Source organism: Delphinapterus leucas, chromosome 10, assembly GCF_059928025.1.
Source record: "Delphinapterus leucas isolate spDelLeu-1000000601 "Yukka" chromosome 10, BTC_Dleu_Yukka2, whole genome shotgun sequence".
In the NCBI taxonomy this organism is placed as follows: Eukaryota; Metazoa; Chordata; class Mammalia; order Artiodactyla; family Monodontidae; genus Delphinapterus; species Delphinapterus leucas.
The window spans coordinates 22853811-22876745 of NC_143138.1; the positions used below are offsets into that span (position 1 = coordinate 22853811).

The 22935-nt window shown below is 44.6% G+C and overlaps 1 long non-coding RNA gene across 2 annotated transcripts in view; it reads right to left on the reverse strand.

Moving 5' to 3' along the window:
- Window positions 1-1611: 1611 nt before the first annotated feature.
- Window positions 1612-22935, reverse strand: part of LOC111170674 (uncharacterized) — a 70354-nt gene continuing 49030 nt past the window's right edge. The window contains exon 6 of one of the 2 annotated variants that reach the window (XR_016394581.1): window positions 1612-4249. This is a non-coding gene — a long non-coding RNA (uncharacterized LOC111170674). The other variant, XR_016394580.1, reaches the window with a different exon arrangement.

The window sequence follows — 22935 nt, forward strand, 5'->3', positions numbered from 1 at the left end:
CCAAGTAATAGAGAGATTCACTCATTCCGCCCCACCCCCCGTACTTATATGGTTTCACTTAAAAAAAATTCTATATGGAATTTATCCTTTTGTATGATAAATGGACACAATTTTTTTGTTCATATAGAGTTTCAAATCTGATATTATTAGCTCCTTCCCCCAGCCTCCCTTCAGCTTGTCTTTTCCTGGACATTTTATTCTTTTCGAGGTTTTCCAAAACTGGACATGGATCAAAATAAACGTCTGTTCAACTCCCTGCATTTGTTTTCATTTTGCTGTCTGTTTTTCTTTCCTGGACTCTGTGATTTCTGCAGAGTGTTTTTCCAGCAATTCAAGGAAGTTATGACCTTTCGGGCTTCAGGAAGAGTGGACTAAAGACCTGTCCAGAGAGTGATTCAAGCTGGAGCAGGTTGTGCAGACACCCAGGAGGGCCTCCTCTGCTTGGGGGTGGGGTAGGAAATGGCTTCACGGAGTGGGGGGTGGGTGGAGGGGTGCTTGCAGGTGTGAAGCACGTGGTAGCTCAGTTTTTGTTGATGATCCATGTTTCTTGTTTCCACCATCTTCGGTCTTTTCTTTTCCACCTCCCTCGCTTCCTTACCTACTTTCAGACAGCTCCTTGCTTTCCCCCTACTTTTCTTTGCAACAGCTTCGTATCCCAACCATTCAGCATACAAGAGGGCGCAAACTGATGGACTGCTGCCTGAATATCTGCAGAGACATGTAATCTGCTAACAGAATGTTTATAAAGACTGTCGAATGCATTGCCAACATTTTAAAATGGGAGATTGCACATAAAAATCCAGATTTCTAGATTTTCAAAATTCAGACTATCTGGTATCAAGGGGCCCACAGTCATTGCTGGTAACAATGGAGCTGGATGGTAGCTGTCCCTCTCAGGTCACTAGAGTCTACTCGGTCGGTGTCCCCTGGCTTCCCTAACACTGAGGGAGAATGTCAACTGGCATTTATTATTTAGCTTGAGCAGCTGTTTTTCCTCTAGTAGAAAAATTTTAGTCCCTACCCACATGTTTACTCCAAAGTTGGAAAACAAAGAAACAGCAAGAGCCTTGGTTTTCTCACCCTCAGCATGCTATGACGTCATTCACATTTCCTGCTCCGACCCTGTGGGGGCTGAGTTTACAACTTTTGCTAGAGACAAAGGCTCAGGTCTCCCTCCCGCTTTCTCTCCCTCTCACCCCTTCTTTCTCCGTCCTCCCACCTTTTGTTCATATGAAGATTAGTATTTAATGAACTGCTGTAAGGTTAAATAACTTCAGGACCACTACTGAACCTGCTCCAATCCTCGGTCTTCAGAAACGGTCTGTGGAAAGTCATCGCATTTTTGCAGTAGTATCTCGTGTGTGTACGTAGAAGATGAGAGAAGTTACTTTATCAAGAATCTATCTGGCACAACACTGTAAATCAAGTATATTTCAATTAAAAAAAAAAAAGAATCTATCACTTGTCTCGCTGTTTGTGTCATCAGCTAACAACCTATTCACATGGATGAAATCTGAGAAACTCACGGAGCCTGGCCAAGCACAGCTTTCTTTTAGGGTCATTATCGGCTGGAGATGGCATTCAGAGGGTAGTATTAGAAACCTGAAAAACAGTGACATAAACGAATTAAGGGTTCAATTTTTCTGCATTTAAAGTAACTCTCAAGGTGAGAACAGGGCTCCTAATGGGAACCTGGCTCCCTCTAGCCTCCTGAGCCATCATCTATAGGGCTGACTCTGTCCTGCCTCTAGTACCTCATTTCTTAATTTATTTTCCTCCTTGACACTTACCACATTCTGACATACTATGTATCTATTTGTTTATGATCTGTAAGCTCCTTGAGCATAGGGATCATTGTCTGTTTTCTTCACCCTGAAACCCCAGCATGGAAAATAGCATGTATTTGTTGAGTAAATGAATCAATGCTCTCAGGGTGACTGCTAGAACTCAGACTACCATGTTTATGTTTCTGGCAGGAAGAAGTGGGATAGTGAAGGAGAAAAGGGGACCCAAGACCAGAGAGCTGGCTTCAGAAAAGAACTCTTCTGCAAGCCCATTTAGTGACTTAGGCTGACGCCCCCTTGGCCAGAACTGTGTCGTGCCGTCACTCCTACCTGGACGGGACATTGAGAAAAAGAAAATTGTTTAAAGCAGAGGAATATGGATAAGCGAAATAAAACTGGAGTTCTGTTAGAAGGAGGAATGGGAGAATGCATATCAGGTCTCTGCAAGCTGCCCTCTCTGAATGCCTGGAGCTCCAGAGATCATCCACGGGGCTCTTCACCGTGACCCTAGGCCCTGGACTTTCTACTTTATTTACTCTTATGAGTAACATCAGCTTCCTTGAACTTCACCACACTGTGATTCCTTAATTCTATACTTACTGATTATTTGTTGGGTTTCTAAGACGTAGTTATACATAATTCCAGGAACTGTGAGTAGTAAGAACCCCCTCCCCCAAATCTGTCAACTATTCTATTTCTTAGGCACCATTATTCTTACTGAAACATTCAGTGGCTTAAGCTCTACCCTACAGGTTCCTGACTGCATATGTGCGCACAAGTGCGCATGTGTGCCTGTGTGTGTACATGAACCTGTGTCCACACATCACAAAAAAGAAGAGGGTGGCAGCCTCTCCACACCCCTTCCTCCTCCCTTCCAAGGCTGCTGGTGTCTGGAACTGAAAATGCTTTCATGTGTAGAATGCAGGCTTATGTACCCCAACAGGTAACTGGAGGAGCAGGGAGAGTTGGCGCCTAGGGCCCTGCCTATGAGCTCACTAAGGTGATGAGGAGGGCTGAATTCCAGTTTGTGCTCAGCTCCCTTGGGCTCTCACCACGGCATAGTGCAAGGGCTGTTTGCCCAGAGGAAGGGGCCTTTTTTTTCTAGTTTATGAAAAGTGTGCTCTTCGTTGCCGAGCATGTATGCTTATCAACCGCTTGTGCCCAGAGGACGCGCCTTTTCCTACTTAATTCACTCAGAGGAGGAGTCTTTAAAATGCACCCAAAGGCTCCCTGTGGGCTGGCTTCAGCACCCTCTCCTGTATGGAGGTCAGTAGATTTCGCCCCTGCTTATTCTGAAAGCCAGAGATCTGTGACCACTGCCGTCCCCTGCTTCCTTCTTTTCTCCATCCAGTCAATGTCGGACTACTGAATGAAAGTAATCTGAAGACAGACACATTCTGTTCTTCTCTTCAGACCAACACCTTCTATTAAAAAACCATCTCCCCGTGTGCTGCCGTGAGTGAGATCCAGCCGAGCTCACATGCGGTACAGCCTATGCTGTGCTCCACTGAGTGGTGAGGAATATCCCAGCCTAGTTCACACTCACGTCCAAGTCACCTCTGCAGGTGTCTGACCTCAGCCTCCCTCATCTTAGTTCTATTTTAGAGAGTGGCATCTTCTGATGCTAGCACCAAACTGGGATGAGCTGTTTCTGGAGCCCCTGTGTACTAGCCACAACTTCCAACTTGGAGAACCTGTGAATGTATGAAATAATCTGATCGTAAAATGCTCAATAAATAAGGAAAGTACAGAATAGTTATAGAGCAGACTGGTTTTTAAAAAGTGACAGGTTAACCTGTATATCAAATTAAGTCTCATAGAGAAGCTCGCTGTATAACAAAAACGTGAAGGTGGAGCTTCTCTGTGTGAAGAGGGTGAAGGAGATGAGCCCTCCCCACAGTACATCCACCCAGATACTCGTAAGAGCCCCTCAGGTGCCTCTGTGGTTCTCCAAGGATCTGTTGAGCATGATTTGCAAATGTATAGGTAGTGGAAAGGACCCAGGCTTGGACTTAGGAAATGGCATGAGTTCTTGCTTTGTGGCCTAGGGCAAGTGAAACAGCCCAGTCTCTCATGTCAGCCTCATGTGACCCACGGGAACAGAACAAGTCACGCAGGAGCCCAAAGTTCAAATGGAGAATTACTCAGAAATACCTCCTCCTCGTCTAAGTCTACTCGGAACGTCCTTTCTCAGCAGCCTCCTCCATCTCATCATTTGGCCGTGGATCTTGACATACTCTGGGAGGCAGAGCTGATTGCCGCTTCAAACTCCATTATCCCCCTCTCCCCCAGCAATGGAACCTCAATCTGGTCTGGGCATCTGTCCTGTGGGAGTCTGATGACAACTAGAGTTGATCCCTGATGATTAGGCTGTCCCTTTAGTTGCATCTGTATATACTCTGGCGCTTGTGGGGTATGGAGTCCGAGGTAACGGGTGCCCAAGAATCTGCTGTAGGTTTTTGAAGCTGAGGAGGTGGGAGGAGGAGACGTGAGAGCGATTATGGGAAGAGGGAACTGAGAAAAGTAAGAACATTCAGTGCTTGTTTTGTGCTTCTGTACACTTTTGACCCTGGGGAATTTTAAAGGACTTTTTCTAACATTTATCTTAGATGGATGGAGTCATTTGATAAGTATCCCAGGCACTATGGCACTATGTAGGGGTTGGGAACAAACAGTAAATGCTACAGAGTCCCAGCCTTCAGGGAGTTTTTTTGTTTGTTTCTGTTTTTAATTTTTTTTTATTTGGCCGCACTGTGCAGCATTTGGGATCTTAGTTCCCCGACCAGGGATCGAACCTGGGCCCCAGCAGTGAAAGCACTGAGTCCTAATCACTAGACCGCAGGGAATTCCCCTTCAAGGAGCTTTCTAAGTTTGTTTTTTAACCCCACAAGGACAAGGTGGAAAACCCAGGAAGGTGTTTTGACTGAGGCCCCAGAACACCCAATGCCCAGATGTGTGGACAGAGACACAACTCCCAGCAAAAGCAGAATTCCTTTAGAGCTCTGCTGATTGTGAGGAATAAGTCAAAATGGCAAACCTGCAGCATAACATCCTGGCTCATTTCCTTCTTTTTCTTTTTCTTTTTTTTTTAAATTTTAGCCGCGCCACACGGCTTGCGGGATCTCAGATCCCTGACCAGGGGTTGAACCTGGGCCATAGCAGTGAAAGCACCAGATCCTAACTGCTAGACCACCAGGGAACTCCCATTGGCTCATTTCTTATACAAAGGAAAACACGGAGGGTTTGCTGAAGACAGGAGGAGAAAGCAGCATATTGGGAACAATGTGGCAAAAATGTAAACTGCTCCCTGGCGATTGCTAAGATCTTGATGACCTGATAAAATGGTGTATAAGGCAGAGCAAACACACCCTTGTGACGAAGCCAGAAATTTCATCCACAATGAAAGATGCTACCAGAGGCAGTGCCAGTGTGGGTTGGGGAGGATCAAGATTGTTACCGTGTATAAACAACAAGGTCCTACTGTAGAACACAGGGAACCACATTCAATATCCTGTGATAAACCATAATGGAAAAGAATAAAAAAAGAATGTCTCTATGTGTATAACTGAGTCACTTTACTGTACAGCAGAGACTGCCACAACATTGTAAATCAACTGTACTTCAACAACAACAAAAGACTGTTACTGAGTCCAAGCTCCTACTGCTTGCTGCACAACAGGCTAATAAATCGAGAGATGAGTTGCTGGGGCAAGGAACAGCGACTTTATAAAGAAAGCCAGGGGCTTCCCTGGTGGCGCAGTGGTTGAGAGTCCGCCTGCCGATGCAGCGGACACGGATTCGTGCCCCGGTCCGGGAAGATCCCACATGCCGCAGAGCGGCTGGGCCCGTGAGCCATGGCCGCTGAGCCTACGCATCCGGAGCCTGTGCTCCGCAAAGGGAGAGGCCACAACAGTGAGAGGCCCGCGTACCGCAAAAAAAAAAAAAAGAAAGCCAGCAGACCGAGAAGATGGCGGACTGGTGTCCCAAAGAACCACCTTACCAGAATTAGAATTCAGGCTTCTTTTATACTAAAAAGGGAGGGAGTTAAGTCCTGGTTCCAGCCAGACTTGGGGGGTGGAGTGGGGGGTAGGGAGGGTGGGGATGTGTTAACTTCTTCCTTCCTGCAGCCATTCACAGGTGGACCAGATCAGGATGTTTCCTATGAGCTGAACAAAGGTATTTTAAGGTATTTTAGCTTACCTGGGAGGCAGAGTTCCCAGAGATGGGCCATTGTGTATAATTTAAGCTCATAGGCAACATCCCTTTAGTGATTAACTTGTAAGAGAATACAAAGGTTCTTTCCTATTACAAGATTGGTGTCTGGAAAAATAGCTGGGAGGCTATTGAAACTGTCTCAGTGAGTGGTGATGAACGTTTGAATGAAGACAGCTGCCAAGGGCATGTGGGGAGAGATAGGAGACCGATTTCCAGGCAGGAAAGACTGATGTAAGGGTAAAGGAGTGGAAGATGACTCTGGAGAGAATACCTAAGGCCTGTGTTCTTTCCTCACATACCATGTTGCCTTCCCATGGAATGGGGACCCCACCTCAGTCCAACTCTTCCACTTTATAACAAAAGGAGGACATTAAAACCCAGCAAATGGGGACTTCCCTGGTGGCACAGTTGTTAAGAATCCACCTGCCAATGCCGGGGACATGGGTTCGATCCCTGGTCTGGGAAGATCCCACATGCCGCGGAGCAACTAAGCCCGTGTGCCACAACTACTGAGCCTGCGCTCTAGAGCCTATGAGCCACAACTACTAAGCCCGCGTGCCACAACTACTGAAGCCCGAGTGCCTAGAGCCCACGCTCCACAGCGACAAGAAGCCCACTCGCGGCAACTAGAGAAAACCCACGCACAGCAACGAAGACCCAACGCAGCCAAAATTTTAAAAGAATTAATTAATTAATTATTTAAAAACCCAGGAAATGGAAACCATCATCTATGGCTGAGCTGAAAGTTGGGGGAGGAGCCCAAGTAGAAGCCAAGTCTCCCTTTCCTGATCCTACCCCTTCCACAGGTGCACATTAGAGCCAGCCAGGCCCTTTCCACACACCTGTGCCTAGGCCACACCCCCTCCAGTGAATCAGAATCCCAGGGCTGGGACCATGAGCTATTCCAAGGCAGTGCACAGGTTTCTCTTCCTGCCGTGACCATGATAGCACGTTCTGCCTGGACCACACTATTTCTCTGATTCATAACTGCATTACATAATTGCAATACATTACGTATTACTACCGATAATTGGAGAGGTGCTGAGTGCTTGGATAGAGAACTATATGCAAACAAAATCCTTCTTCATAGGCCCATTAGTGGTAATAAACTAGAACTAATTTGTAAACATCTCATTGCAACTGCAGGAGAGGGAAGACTTTGGAGGATGTTCTCCAGTAAAAAAGGGTTAATGGACAATCAATCATTGTTCAGTCAGCAGTTACCAATCTAAGTTTTGTAAAATTGATCATCTCTTTATGAGTTTATTTTAATAAAAATAAAGAATATTTTTATAAATTTATTTATTTTTGGCTGCGTTGGGTCTTCATTGTTGTGCACGGGCTTTCTCTTGTTGCAGAGCACAGGCTCTAGGTGCACGGGCTTCAGTAGCTGTAGTTCGCGGGCTCCAGAGCTCAGGCTCAGCACTTGTGGTGCACGGGCCCAGATGTTCCGCGGCATGTGGGATCCTCCGGGACCAGGGCTCGAACCCGTGTTCCCGGCATTAGTAGGCAGATTCCCAACCACTGCGCCACCAGGGAAGTCCCAAGAATATTTTTAAAAAACAAAATCTTAAAATTAAAAAAAATTGTGGTAAAATACACGTAACATGAAATTTACCATCTTTACTATTTTTAAGTGTACAGTTCAGTACTGTTAAGCACGTTCACATTGCTGTGTGACCATCACAACCATCCATCTCCAGAACTCTTTTCATCTTGCATGACTGAAGCTCTGTACACATGAAACAACTCCCCATTCCCACTACCCCTAGTCCCTGGCAATCACCATCCTACTTTCTGTCTCTACAAATTTGCCTAATTCTTAGAGGTGGAATCTTACAGTATTTGTCTCTTTGTGGCAGCTTATTTCACAGAACATAATATCCTCAAGGTTCATCCATGTTGTAGCATGTATTAGAATTTTCTTTTCTTTTAAGGCTGAATAATATTTCATTGTATATGTAGAGACCATGTTTTGTTTACTCATTCGTTCATTGATAGACACTTGGGCTGCTTTCACCTTTTAGCTATTGTGAGTTGTGCTGCTATGAACATGGGTGTATAAATATCTCTTTGAAATTCTGCTTTCAGTTATTTTGGGTATATCCCCAAAAGTGGAATTGCTGGGTCATATGGTATTCTGTTTTTAATTTGTTAAGGAACCACCACACTCTTTTGCTCCACTACTTTACATTCCCACCAACAGTGCACAAGCGTTCTAATTGCTTCATATCCTCACCAACACTTATTTTCTGTTCTGATAGTAGCCATCCTAATGGTGAGGTGACATAAAACCTTTCTAAAACACAGGTTTGCTAATGATTTTGATCTCCCAAACCCTTAACTTTTCATAAAGTCCTAAGTTCCTTAATCACAATATTTTCATTCATGAATATTTTTAGGAAATGACCCCCCCATAGCTAGAGAAGGAATACTGTATAGTCATTTTATCAGTCTTTACCAACTAGAAAGGTAAAAATTTTAATTTATTTTAATTTTCTTTCATTATTAGTGAAGTTGAACTTTTCACTATAATTGTTAATTAGTTATAGTTTCTCTGCTGTGAATTGTGTCTGAATTTCTTACATGGTACAATATAAAAATAGAAATAACTATTGAGTGCTTTCTATGTGCCAGCTAGTGTTCTAAGAGTTTTACATGTAGTAACTCAGTTAATCCTGACCCACCACCATGAGGCAGGTGCAATGATTAGTCTCATTTTATGGAGGAAACAGAAACACGGAGAGGTCAGTGAACTTATCCAAGGTCCTACCCAGGAAGTCTGGATTCAGAGCCTGTGCCCTTAAATACAAAATGGCCAATATTTTCCTAACCTATTTGTTTGATGTTTTTTCTATTAACTAAAAAAATTTATCAGTCTACTCCTTTCTTTTGTTGGCATTTTTTTTTTTTTTTTTTTGGCCATGCCATGTGGCTTGTGGAATTCCCCGATCAGGAATTGAACCTGTACCCTTTGCAATGAAAGCGCAGAGTCCTAACCACTGGATCGCCAGGGAATTCCCGGCACTTTTTTTTTTTCTTTCAGCCAGTCTAGAACATCCTGTCCTTTTCAGATAATTGAAAAACAAATTGTTTTAATATATGTTTTACATATGTATGTATTTTCCAAACATTTATCCCAAACTATTTTTTGAATTATATTTTTTGTTCCATTGTTTTGTGATGGTATCTTTCTACTGGTCTTTATTTCCTAATTGCTTGGGGTTTTTTTTGTTTTTTTTTTTTGTTTTTTGCGGTACGCGGGCCTCTCACTGTTGTGGCCTCTCCCGTTGCGGAGCACAGGCTCCGGACGCGCAGGCTCAGCACCCATGGCTCACAGGCCCAGCCGCTCCGCGGTACGTGGGATCTTCCCGGATCGGGGCACGAACCCATGTCCCCTGCATCGGCAGGTGGACGCTCAACCACTGCGCCACCAGGGAAGCCCTAATTGCTTGTTTTTTAAATGAACATTATATGTTCAATCATCTCTTTGAGAATGCTGAAGTCTCTTTCTGGTTTTCATATTCTTTTCACTTCACCTGGCATGAATCTGTCTCTGGAGAGTTGATGTTGCTGACTCCCTTCCTCAGTGTTAGTTTTTGTGTATTTTGGAATTTTAGTTTCCAGGTCATTTCCAGGTTTTCTATCTCTCTTCTCTGGTTCCTCACTCCTCCCTGTCCAGTGACTGAGCAGTTGCCCTCCTCGGAACCCTGTCCAGAGTGAGGTCTTATATGGCAGCCAGGGTCCCTGCCCTGGCCTGACCCTGAGGATGACTCAGGTCCAGCCCCATGACAGAAGAGGCTGGGTTAAGGTCATGTGTTGCGCCATTTGCTCCATAGGCCACAGTCCCAGGCAAAGTCAGCAGCAACTTATTTCAATCTATTTTCTTGAAGAAGGTGGGGAGAGGTCAGTCACAGCTCCTGGATTTTTTACCTGAATTGATGACTCTGTTCCCCCACCTCAAGCGGGCAATTCAATTCTTTCTCATCATTCAACAGGACTTGAATTAGCAGCTGCCTTTTACTGTATCCAGACTCCAAAAGGCCACAGCATCAGCCCTGTTCATCTTTTGCATTTATAGTCAATTTCTGGGAATATCCATGGGGATATTCTCCACTTGTTGAATATGGGTTTTGTATTTTCTCTAATAGTTTATCCACCATTGCTTTGTACGGGAAGCCTTGGGCTGTGTATTCTGTTTCACTCGTGTGCCTGTGTCTTTATGTACAAGCATTCATTGTAGCTCTCTGCTATGAGTTAGGAAGCCACTCTCACAAGTTCCTCCAATCATGTCCTGATAGATTTCTTGAGGCTGGAGCAAGTAGGAGGCTCTACAGCCATTACCTGAGATGAGAGTGGAGGAAGTGCTACTGTCCCCCACCCAATGTGAAGACGCATCAGAGAAGCCCTGGGGTAGCTGCTCTGGGACAGGAGGAAGGTTTCTCTTTGAGAGCTCCATGCCACCATGTCATCAGGGGTCTCAAGCCAGGGTAGATCCAGTACCAGGGAGTATATGAGAGCAAAGATTGGTGGCTTGACATGGTCCCTAGATGGACAACCAGAAGTTTCAGCTGTGGTAGGGTCCCTGCAGGACATAATGGTGTATATGGTGCCAGGATGCATGTGCGGAATTATGCACCATGTCCTTAGGACCCCATGAGTAATTCGTCCAACATTCCACACGCACCCCTGCCTGCAGGCAGGGCAAATACATGGCCCCAGCTCCTGCCCCCTCTCCTGCTGCACCAGAATACTTCTCAGTGCCATGGGCACAGTGATCTAAACACGGAGCTGCGTACAAAGTGGTGCCTCTTTTGCGATATAAACAGAACCAGATCTGCGGCTTGAGTGCTCTCTTGGCTATGAATTCAGGGGTAGGGAGAAGCAGCCTCTGCCCCACCCAGAGGCCCTGGCTCCCTTTCCAAAGGCTCAGCCTGTGATAAGGCCCAATGGGGCTGAGGAGCAGACATGGGCAGGCTTCCCTAGCACCAGACACACTGGGCTCCCCGCTTGGCCAGACCGTCTCCTGAGGTGCCCGTGCAAGTTTGCCCCAGAAACCCTTTCTTCCTGGGACGGGGTGTCACCTCAGGACAGAGAATGCCAGGAGTCCTAACTTGGCCCTGCAGCAACTGAAGTCTGCCAATCCAGCCTGAGACAGCAGGTTGTGCTTGGGCTCTGGGCCTGAGCTGGGACTTGCAGCTCCGTGGGGAACCTCTGGGAGTGCCACCAGGGGGAGCCCTCTCTACATCTTGGGCGTCTGGGTCTGCGTTCAGCCTCCAGAATGTTGGTGTCTACACACACGACTTAGTTTATGGATTGAATCACGCCTCCATTTTCGCAATTTATGTAGTCAACCTCATCTCCTGCCACGGTTCAGGTTCTGTCTCGCTTCAGATGTAGTTATGTAACACTGTAGTCACAATCACAGTGTGGGGTCGGGGAGAAACGGGAGGGGTAATGTGTGTCTTCACTCCCCAGATGCCAGTCTGTCCACCTCACCTGGCAACCAAGGTCCTGAGATTGTCCTGAAGCTTCAGAGGCCCAGGCAGCGGGCGGAGAGGGGCACAGAGGTGGCGTCTGTGTGTGGGGCGTCTAGATTGGCTGCACCGTCCTCCAGCAGGTACCTCCACTAGGATGGAGAGGCCTGGCTGCAAGCAAATCCTTCCTGTTCCCTTTGGGTGCTCTGGACATGGCAGGTGGGGCTGCAAGTGGTTCAAGGAGGCTCAGGGAAGACATGCCGGGTGAGGAGAGAGTGTGGCCGCATCTGAGGAGGGCAGTGCTGACCAAGCTTTGGGTGCACAGGAGGGAGACTGGGGAGCGGGGTGAGGCAGAGAGGCTGAGGGGGAAAGGTGAGGCCAAGGGGGCCTTTCCAGCTTGAATGCCACAAACACCACTGTAAAGCTCCCTGTAGAGCACCTCATGCTCCCTGCCTGGGTCACAACACTGGAGGGTGTTGCCATTAGAGGCCATCAAGTAAGTTGGAAGGAATTTCAGGGTCTTGGGGGCCTTATTATTCTCTGGTGCAGGCTGAGAAAACACCAGGCCCTTCTAGAAAAAGAACCATATTCAACATAGTGCTGCCCACATTGTAGGTAAGAGATGGGAGAAAGGAGGGATCGAAGTGGAGAGAGAGGGTGAGAGGTAGGGCCTGCTGGTCCTCTCTGGCTCCTAAGTTTCAAACCCTAGTCCCCTGAGGGAAATGAATGGATTCATGACATAAGCCCGGCACCTAGACACTAAGAGCCACCTTCTTAACCCGATGCGAAGGGATTCCCTTGGACTGGAGGGCGGAGGCGACTCACTGAGGCTGTGGACATTTGTGGGTCCTAGACGATGGGGGTCCTTGGGCTGAGCCCTGGGCCTTGGGCTGAGCCCTGGGGAAGGGGCAGAAATGGCAGAAAGGTTTGTGGCGTCAGAGGGAGACCTCTGTCGTGCTTCTTTGGGCCTGTAGCCCCTGAGAAGGAAGCACCATGTCAGCACGAGCTGTCAGCAAGGCGGGGCCTCGGTCACCTCACGGCGAAGTCCTGTGCCTCAGCCAGAGGCAGGAGATGGGGGGCGTCTAGATTGCACCCCACACAGATGCACCACGTCCCCCAGGGAGCATGCTGCAGCCTACACTGGAAACCACCCCAATACCCTTCCACAGGAGAGCGGGAGGGAAAGTTGTAGCAGATTCATGCAGTGGGACACTTCTCGGTGAAGAAAACAAATCATCCTACAGCCCCATGTGACAATGCAGTGAAGCTGCAGACAAAAAGTTGAGTGGAAGAAGCCAGACCCACAAGGGCACATAGGGCACCATTACATCTATAAAAAGCCCAACTCCAGAGGTCAGGAGAGTGCTTACCCTTAGGGGAGGGTAGCGACTAAAAGGGGACATGAGGGAGGCCCCTGGCATCCTGAGAATGTTCTATTCCTTAATCTGGGTGCTGTTTGCACAGATGTGCTCTGTGTGAAAGTTCATTGGGATTCGTGTGCCTTTATGGATGTTATATTTGTGTAAAACATTTTTTGAGATTTAAGTGCAAAAAATGAGACTACAGAATGGAGTGAGGAGATGGGAATGGTCTACTATTATTTCAGTGCCCACGGTGCTCCATGCCTTCTTCATAGGATCTTTGCTCTTGTCTTATCAAGAGGAGGAGAGGCAGGGCAGAACTTAAATCATGAAGGACTTTCAGCTCTTTCATTCCTGACATCTTCTGTGAATCAATATTTTTTTTTGATCAACTGTTTCATGGCATCCTAAATTTATCTCATGCATTTTCCAGCTCCTGCAAAAACTAAAAGGGATTAGATGGGGTTTGTGTTATTGTGAGCCCCCAATTTGCTGCCTCCTTCATAAAATACTAGCTGGACTCTTGTATATGAGCATCAGCATGTGTAAAGCCAGCGGCAAGACCTGTGGGCTGCTCACATCAACCTGGCAGACACTGCTGATCAAGTCTGAGGTCTCCTTGGTATCATCTCCAGAGCCCCCAGTTTCACTGGTGCCATTGCTGCGGCAGGTCTCAACTCACCTGGACTCACCTGGAGGAAGGGGACTAATTCCATCCACTGCTAGAGATTAAATAAAGATGGCCACAAACGCTTTTGGTCACTTCTCCCACTGAGAAGTGGGGTCTCCTTGAATCTGGGTGGGTTCTGTGGCTTTTCGATCAACAAAAATTGGTGGAGGTGTTGCTGAGCCAGTTTCCAGACCTAGGCAACTTCCACTTCCTGTCTCTTGGAACACTCTCTGGGAGCCATGAGCCGCCATGCAGGAAGTCTAAATTCCCTTGAGGCTGCATGCTGGAGCAGCCATGCCCAGCACTGTGGTCACCATAAGCAGAGCCCGGTTATCCCCACCAAGGAGACAGAAATGTGAGGAAAGCTGTCTTGGACACTTTGGACCAGCCCCTCTGCCAACTGAGTGTGACCCCAGTAGACACTGATAGGAGTAGAACTGCTGAAATGACAGATAAAATCATGAGATATGAGGCAATGATTGCTGTTTTAAGCCACTAGATTTGGAGTAGTTATGAAGCAATAGGTAACTGGAACATTTGAATTTCTACCTGGACCACAGCCTTTGTGTCCTTGGCTCTGTAAGAATCCATCTCCTTAACTCACTTTGCCAGTGTGGCTATAGCATTTGACAACTCTTCATTCCATTAGAATTCTTCTGGCTGCCAGGCTTGTGGCAAGATAATTTATTGTGGAATTATTTTTTTGTTCTGTTTTTGTTGCTCTATGTATATTTCCCTCACTGAGAAAGTTATGAAGCCCTTGTTCTCAATTCTGAGCTTCTGTTTTGGGTATGGAGAGAGTCGGTGAGTGTTGGCATTTGGATTATGTGCAAACACCTAGGCTAAGAGAGACAGAAGTGGGCTGTGAGCATGTGCTGAGCAGAGACTGAGAATCTCTGAGATCTGGAAATTTGGTGCCCTCCCCCCAGTGAGTAGTAGAGACCCAGGCCCCTAATTTTTGCCCAGAGCACACCCAGGCTGAACAACTGCTGGCAAATGCCCAGAGAGGATAGGCATGGTTTCTCCTAGGCTGGGCCATATAGGCCAGGGGAGACTCTGCAGTCAGTGATATGGACATCTGTAAGGGGTAGTGCTGGGCCTGACCCAGAGGCCTCCAGGGTTGACAGCAGCCTCTGAAATCAGAGGCAGCAACAGAAACAATGGCTGCTGCTATGGACTGAATGTTTGCGTCACCCTCAAAGTCATATATTGAAACCTGAAACCCCAATGCAATGGTATTGTAATGGATGGGAGGTAATTAAGTTTAGATGAGGCCATGAGGGTGGAGCCCTTAAAAGAAGAAGAAGAGACCAGAGGTGTGTCTCCCCGCCGCCACCCACCATCTTGTGAGGACACAGTGAGAAGGGGGTCATCTGCAAACCATGAAGAGAACTCTTACCAGACACTGAATCTACCAGCACCCAATCTTGGTCTTCCCAGCCTCCAGAACTGTGATAAAGAGATGTTTGTTGTTGAAGCCACCTAGTCTGTGGTATTCTGTTACAGCAGCCTGAGCTGACAGCTACCACTAGTTAGTAAGGACCTGTCTTGCTCTCAGCTTTTCTGGCACTGCATAAACCCCTGAGAGTTTATAGTCTCATGAAGGGAGGAGGGAACCCCACTAATGACCAGGGTTCAATTTCCTTCCAGTCTGGCAGTTTGGGACACAGAGCAGATTCCATTTAATTGAGAAAAAAATAAGGAATGTGATATTTCATGCACATTTTATAACCCAAAATAATAAATGTAACATGCTTCTCAAGCCATCCAGAACATTTAATGGCTTTCTCTTTATTGCATTGTGGGCTCCCGTGCCCATTGAACTGTTGGTATTTTCCTTGGCAGGATTTTCGTGAAATATCTCCAAGATTTGGATTTTTTTTTTCTTTTTAAATAAAAAGAAGGGCATGGAAACAGAGGAGGGGCTTGCTCAGAAAAATAAAACCCAAATATTGTTGACGCATGTTCTTTATTTCTCACTTACTGAATATCTGCTCTCTGTATTCTTTGATTTTAACAAATCATGTATGGATTTTTAAAATTTCTAATCTTTTTAGTAGCTATTACATTTATATAGTTTAAAATGAAAATTACATCAAAAGGTACATGAGAAATGTCACTCTCACTCCATTCCCACCCTCTGTTTTCTCTCACTTTGCCCCTGAAAGTAACCACTTTTATTATAATAGTGAAGTGGGGCTTCCCTGGTGGCGCAGTGGTTGAGAGTCCGCCTGCCGATGCAGCGGACACGGGTTCGTGCCCCGGTCCGGGAAGATCCCACATGCCGCGGAGCGGCTGGGCCCGTGAGCCATGGCCGCTGAGCCTGCGCGTCCGGAGCCTGTGCTCCGCAATGGGAGAGGCCACAACAGTGACAGGCCCGCGTATCGCAAAAAAAAATAATAATAATAGTGATGTATTTATCCTTCTGATGTTTCTTTATGCAAATGTACCTTTATTTTTTCCTTTCTTACTCAAAAAAGCATATTATACATATTCTGCTCCTTCCTCTTAAAATTTTAACTACTTACTCTGGATATCCTTCCATGCCAGAGCACATAAAACTCTTCCTCTGTTTTTTTGACAGTATTCCATTGGTAGATATACCAGAGTTGGCTGTTTAATAAGTCCCCCATTGCTAAACACTTGGGTTGTTTTTGGTTAGTTATTATTACAGATAATGCCACAATGAATAATCTTATACCTAAGCAAGTTTACGTTTGTGTGGGCAAATCTATGGGATGGATTCCCAGAAGGGGTCTTCTGGGTCGAAGGGTAAATGCATTTCTAATTCTGGTACGTACTGTAGGTTCTGCCACACAGGACTGTGCTGTTTGCACTGTTGCCAGCGATATATGGAGGCGTCTGTTTCTTCCTGGCCTCACTCACGCAGTGGGATGTCAAACTTTTGAATTTTTCCCAACCGATGAAAGATTCATGTAAGCTTAACATGTATGCACTTGGACTAATTCTCCTTCCTGCATTTCCCTAAGAACATCCTCAGACTTTTCTTTCACATCAGACCCCTTAATTAGCTCCATCTTTTCAAGAGGTTGGCCGTTTTTATATTTCCTTCACTATCATCACAGTTATGAAAGATTTCTGCCAGGGGTGGTAGGTTGAGTAACCATGGTCTCTGTTGGTTATTGCAATAAAATCAATAGCTACAGGTGGCTTGAATTGTTTTAGATGGAATTGACCTCAGGTTAAAAAAAAATAATGTTATTTTGTCACTCTTTGTATCATTACTTTCTAAGCTTAAATATCTTTTATGAAATATTTGTATAAATATTTGCATTTATTTAATATTTAATAAAACAAAGTTAAAATATTTTGTAAACAGAAAGTCCAAGCCTTCTTGAATAAAAGTTGAAATATTAAAAGGAAAAGAAAGGCCTCCATCACAGCCATGTCTTTGGTAGACTCCACCCCCCTCCAGTAGGCTCTCTGTTGTATTGTTTAGGATACAAATGACCCCTATCATGCTGGGGTACCTTTCAGCCAAGGCATTGGCAGTAGAGAGGCTGCTTCCTCTCTTGTTTTGCCTACTCCTCCGACTGGTCACAAGATTTGTTCATTTAAATTAATTCCTTATTGTAAAAAAAAAAAAAAATTGTCTTATATATGATATAAAGAACTCTAATCAATTAGCGTTAAAATACAAGGCAGAACTGATTCCCCACAGCAGTTTATGCATGGCTGGGGGTGGGGTGAGCCCGAAGCGGCTGGAGCAGGAGAATTTGGAGGCCGGGAGGCGGTGAGCAGCAGAAGGCTCACCTGTCTGGAATGGAGGAGCTGTTTTCACTTTGGAGATGAGATGCCATATATATATTTTAAAGGAGTCTTTTATAGCAGATTAATAAGTCTGAATTTCCGTCTTTTCCTCCAGAGTGACAGGAGTTTCTGATGACTGTGCAGGACTGTGGGTGCGTGGTGGCCATTAAGACAACATGACCTGATTCAGGAGTGTAGTAGTCAGGATTCTCTGTTCCAGAGAAACAGAAATACATATATTCTCTCTATATATTCTGTATTGGTATATATATATATATATATGGCGCAATTATGGAGGCTGAGAAGTCCCATGATTTGCTGTCTGCAGCTGGAGAGCCAGGAAAGCTGGTGATGTAATTTGGTCTGAGTCTGGAGGCCCAAGAACCAGGAGTGCAGATGTCTAAGGGCAGGAGAAGACAGATGTCCCAGATCAAACAGAGAATGAATTTGCCCCTCCTCCTTCTTTTCATTCTATTCAGGCCCTCAATAGATTGGATAATGCCTACCAATATTGGGGAGGGCAATTTTGCTTTACAGAGTCTACTGATTCAAATGCTAATATCTCCTAGAAACGCCCTCCCAGACACACCCAGAAATGTAGCAGCTATCTGGGCATCTCTTATCCCAGTCAAGTTGACATACAAAATTAACACAAAGGGTAATAGCCAGGGTGTGAAAACCCCATCAGAGGACTCAGGTAAGAACGCCTGGGTCAGCCTCTCATGCTGATGCATCAGACCTAGAGTACACTTAGATAAACTTTTTCTTTCTCGGAATTAATGACTATTTTGAAAACTTAGATTAAAGACAATGTTTCCATTTTGGTCTGATATTCAATATCTATAGGATGAGTTGGAGGGTCTGGGAGGGAACACAATGTCTGAGGCCACACTATACACCAGGCAAATAGAAGAAATGCAGGAGGGATGGAGTTGCTATGAAGCCATATGTCAATGATAAGGGTACCTGGTGTCAGCACCGTCCTCTGCCATCCTGGGGGAGAAGCATTACTCAGCAAGTTTCCATCAGAGGAACCCCCTTGAAGTAAGATTCCAGGATATAAACAGATTCTTTCCTTTTTCATGTAATGCAGATAATTATACAGTAGCAGAGGGTGGGTGGCCTTCAATTCTGATCAGGAGGACATAGATCAGATCTGGCTCCTTTTCATGAACATTTCCATAAAATTAAATAAGGAAGTTAAAACCCCCCACTAAGAGCTGGAGGTTATGATCGCTTTGCTCCTGAACGAGCTAAAATAAAATTGGAAATGTGGCTGATAATTGCATCATTGCACTGTCCTGGCTGGTGGGTGGCAAGAAGCCAGCAGTCAACTAAAGCCACGGTGAGAATCAACTGAAGGACATCTGTGAGGTGAGAAAGGAAGCCCTACTGAGAAAGGAACTATCTCAGGCTGTGACGATTGCTGAGAAGTACTGCAGTGCGTGAAAGAGATAGGATGTCCCAGTGATAACAAGAATCCCCAGAGCAACGAAAATCTGTTGGTAGGTGGGTAGTACTAGGCATTTGTAGCTCAGTTCCATACAGCCTAGGGGAGGAGCAGTTTTTCCCAGCACAAAATAAAAATGGGAAAGTAGAATGTTCTCTCCAATTCAGAGCATTTAAGCAATGTATATTTGAGCCTGTAGCAGGGATCTGTATTGTACAATAGTCACTCGCTTATTTGTTACGCAGAATCCATTCATTGTTTTGTTCATGGTAAAGGAAACATCAAGATGGCAAACTTCTGATGAAAACTCAGGTTAATGAATATCACACACACACTCATACACACAATGGAGGAAGTTCCGGAAAAAAATGGAGGCAGTAGGAAATGTATCCTGAAGGCATATAGGTTAAACTTATGCAATTATACTGTTAGCATTTGCCAAAATCTAGATAATCTAGGAAAATCAGAGAAACAAAAATCAGAGAATCAATAAGCAAGAAATTGTAAAAATGTAGGAATGTGTAACAAAAAGCATTGGAATTTGTGTCTTTGGGTAAATCTGCCTTTCCTTTGTCTCCAACCTTTATGAGATCACACAGATGGGGGCATCCCAGCAACGCCCTGACAAGGAAATAACACAAATGACTGGAATACTGCAGCACAATTCTGACACTAGTCACCCGGAGTTAGCATTAGACTCCCAGGTTAAGGGCACAGTCCTCAACAAGACAACCCTCACTTCAGATGCCAGTCACAAGTTTGGGGGTCCCCAGGCCACTTGTTTCAAATGGCTACACATCTGGGGAGTTCCAATGACACCCCCTCAGGTTTGATAATTTGCTAGAACAACTCATAGAACTCAGGAAAATGTCATACTTGCAATTACAGTAAAGGATACAAATCAGGAGGACCAGCCAAATGAAAGGACACATAGGGCAAAGCGTGGGAGGGTCCTAAACACAGAGCTGCCATGTGCTCTCCCTGTGGAATCAGGGAGCATCACCTTCCCCACACATCCTTGTGCTCACCAACCAGGAAGCTCCACCAAACTTCAGTGTCCAGGGTTTTCTTCTGTAGGCATGACTGATTGAATCATTGGCCCCATGATTGAATTCAATATCCAGGTCCCCTTCCATCCCTGGAGGTTGGCATGGCTCAAAGCCCCAACCCTTTAATCACATGGTTGATTTTTCTGATGACCAGCCTTTCATCCAAAGTCATCTCATTGGCACGAACTCAGGTGTGATCCAAGCGACTCATGAATAATAAAGATACTCCTATTACTGAAGAAATGCCAAGGAATTGGGGTCTTTTCCAGGACCCAGGGACAAAGGGCAAATTCTTTATTGTACAATAGGGACATATAATATAGTTGGCCCTCCATATCTTCGAGTTCTGCATCCACAGATTCAACCAACTGCGGATCGTGTGCTATGTTTACCACCAGAGGTTGGTTGAATTTGCAGATGTGGAACTGGCAAATACAGAGAGCTGACTATGGGATTTGAGCATCGCCAGATTTTGGTATTCCTTGTGGGTCCTGGAACCAATCCCCTGCAGCTACTGAGATATGACTGTATTATAAAATAGAGATGAGAAATCCTGACATATCTTGAGAAGTCTATCACAAGAGCTTAAGTATTTAGCAAGTGCATTATGAAAAGAAATCAGCCAAGTGCAGTGTCTTATCATGGAAGCATAGGATCCAAGCATCCAGTTATTGTAGGAATTGAAATTGGTTGTAATAAAGGCTCAGACATTGTAAAGGAATTAGTATTACAAAAGATGAGAGAAGTTGAGGACTATGTCAAGATGCAAAAACGAAAGATTTGTCACAATTTACTTATCTTTTGCTTTCTCTTAGGGATGGAACAAGACTAAAGATTAACCCAGGAAGCATATAGTAAAGTTGGCTTCCTCCCTTGTACAATTCCACATTTAATATATTCCACATTTATATTCATATGGAATTGATTTTGAGTAGAGAGAGACAATCCTAATCATTAATGTATTTCATATGGTTAGAACCAATGTACCATTTATGTAATGTAATAAAGCTTTCTTTTCCCTCTAGCTTGAAACGCATATTTTACTGTACACCTGTTGACCTAAAACAGACTGCGAGGTACTTCTCCAGCAAAAGTAAGTTTACTCTGGATGAGCAAAAAATTGCAATTCAGAGCCTCTAACCACAGCAAGAGGAGAGCAAGTCCCTGCACAAGAAGGAGAGGAAAACCTCTTTTAAAAAGGGGAAAAGGAAGTTGGGAGGGCTATAGTAAACAGTCCACTGGAGGAATTGAGAGTTCAAAGTATAGTGGCTTGTCATTGGTTGAGTTGTGACAGCCTCTCATTGGCTGAGCTCTTGCCAGGAAGAAGAGGAAGTCTTTCTTTTTCCTGTTGGGCTTTGCTATTGTCACAGGGTGTGAGAGCTCCCCCTTCTGGCCTCCTGACTATTTTAATTGAGGTTTCCGTTTATCAATTTTTTTTTTTTTTTGCGGTACGCTGGCCTCTCACCGCTGCGGCCTCTCCCGTTGCGGAGCAACAGGCTCCGGACGCGCAGGCCCAGCGGCCATGGCCCACGGGCCCAGCTGCTCCGTGGCACGTGGGATCCTCCCGGACCGGGGCACGAACCCGTGTCCCCTGCATCGCCAGGCGGACTCCCAACCACTGCGCCACCAGGGAAGGGAAGCCCTCAATTTTTATATACCAAATTCTTATATACAACTTAGGTCTCTTTCTGGGCTTTATGTTCTGTTTCATTGATTAAGCTGTTTTAGTACCAGCAACACTTGATTTTAATTATTGGGTCTTTCCATTACATTTTAACATCTAGTAGGTCTGATACCCTTTCATTCTTTTTATTTTCCCCAAAAAATCTCTTGAAAATTTATTACATTAAAAATCCTATTATTATTGTAATTACCTTATATTCATAGATAACTTGGGAAAATTGATATATTTACAATAATGAGGATTCACATTCAAGAACTAGGGGTATTTGCATTAATGTTTATGGTCCTTCAAAAACATTTGTAATCTTCTTTCCAGGGATGTGAATGGATGTGTTTCTTTTGAGTGTGTTTCTTAAGTATTTTCTATATCAATATTGTGAATGTGAATTTTCTAATTATATATTCCAACAGGCTGTTGCTGATAAATAGAAAATCTATTGCTTTTATATATCATTTTGCAATTGTCCACATATCTGCCCTTAATAGTTTTACAGTTGATACTCTTTGATTTTTTAGGAAGATAATCAAGTCTGCAAGTAAGAATACTTTGATCTTTTCCTCCTTTCCAATATATCCAATATATATTTAAGCTCTTTAATTTTATATTATCTTATTGTATTGGATATGACTGTCTAGGAAGTGTAAATAATAGTTAATGATAGTGGCCATAGTGGGAAATTTGCCTAATCATAGGAATGTTTCAGTATGTGTTATGTTGTTTCTTGATTCTTTAGCACGATAAGGAAGTATCTTTCTATTCTTAGGTTCTAAGAATTCTTTTTTTATATACTTATAGGATTAATTGTTCAATTTTATTAACTATCAGTAATCTAGATGATCATGTGGTTTATCTCCTTTGGCTTACAGGTGTGACAAATTTGTATATATTTAAAAATATTAAGCTATCTTTGAACTCTTGGTTAAAATATCTCATTCTAAAATTTCATCTTCTGGATCGAGACTCTGGAAACCTTGAAATTTCTTCCAGAAATTCTATATATCCAGTCAGCTCCCAGAAAGCCTCCTATAACTAACCTCTCAAAAAGAAGACATTTTTTTCCCCTTTGTTCTTAGTCCAATATCAAAGGAAACCTCCAAATTCCAAGTAGGTCAGGCTACTAATACACACAAATCAATTCTGATAAAATCATCATACAATAAGTGACTGTTGTTTACTAAGTGATTACTCGGTGCTAGGCATTGGATTAAGATAAATATTTTACTTAAGCCTTAAAATTACCCTTAGTTTCTCATCAAAAGTATACTGTAGTTGAGACAGGAGGGAAGGGGACAGAGCACAACCTTTAAAAGAATGACATAGCCATTGAAGATATGACAAAAATTGGTTAGAACCTAGTAGGCCCAAGATGGCAGCAAGATTCAACTTCCAGTAGACCTTGAGCCTCATTATAGGCTCACTGTAATACACTAGGATGCTAAATGGCGTAGGACCCTATGGCCCTTCCCCCACACCC